The sequence below is a fragment of the Perognathus longimembris genome, chromosome 22 (assembly GCF_023159225.1).
Source record: "Perognathus longimembris pacificus isolate PPM17 chromosome 22, ASM2315922v1, whole genome shotgun sequence".
Taxonomy (NCBI): domain Eukaryota; kingdom Metazoa; phylum Chordata; class Mammalia; order Rodentia; family Heteromyidae; genus Perognathus; species Perognathus longimembris.
The window spans coordinates 15269176-15270249 of NC_063182.1; positions in this window are offsets into that span (position 1 = coordinate 15269176).

Consider the following 1074-nt stretch of genomic DNA (forward strand, 5'->3'; position numbering starts at 1 on the left):
GTTGGAGGGGATGTGGCCAAAAGGGAACCCTACTTCATTGTTGGTGGGAATGTAAACTGGTTCAGCCACTGTGGCAAGTGGTATGGAGATTCCTCAGAAGGCTAAACATAGAACTCCCCTATAACCCAGCAGCCCCACTTTTGGGTATCTATCCAAAAGACCACAAACAAGAACACACTAAAGCCACCAGCACAACAATGTTCATCGTAGCACAATTTGTCATAGCTAGAATATAGAACCAACCCAGATGCCCCTCAGTAGATGATTGGATCAGGAAAATGTGATACATATACACAATGGAATTTTATGCCTCTATCAGAAAGAATGACATTGTCCCATTTGTAAGGAAATGGAAGGACTTGGAAAAAGTTATACTAATTGAAGTGAGCCAGACCCAAAGAAACATGGAATATATGGTCTCCCTTGTAGGGAATAATTAGCACAGGTTTAGGTTAGTCACAGCAGAGAATCACAGGAGCCCAATAGCTATACCCTTATGAACACATAAGATAATGCTAAGTGAAATGAACTCTATGTTATGGAAATGATTGTTAAATCACAGTTGTAATTACTTTCAACATGCCATATGTAACTGTAGCCTCTATTATTGATGATATTCCTGTATCACCTTCCTGTGGTTGTACCTACACTATCTCTGTATCTTATCTGAGTATATTGGAAACCGGGTATACTGTTACTAGAACCAGGAAATTGGAAGGGAATACCAAAATCGAAAGACACGGGGTTAAAAAAAGGCAAACAACTACAAAAGCAATACTTACAAACTGGTGAAAATGAACTGAACAACTGAACAACTCATGGGTGGGAGGGGAAAAGAAAGGGTGAGGGGGAGGAGGGAATGAGGGACGAGGTAACAAACAGTACAAGAAATGTATCCAATGCCTAATGTATGAAACTGTAACCTCTCTGTAATTCAGTTTGATAATAATATATATATATATATATATATATATATATATATATATATATATATAAGGCTTTTGAATTATTTACCATATTGAAATTTCTATGCAGTTTTCTGGATATAATGCCTAACAAAATTTGTCCCAAGAA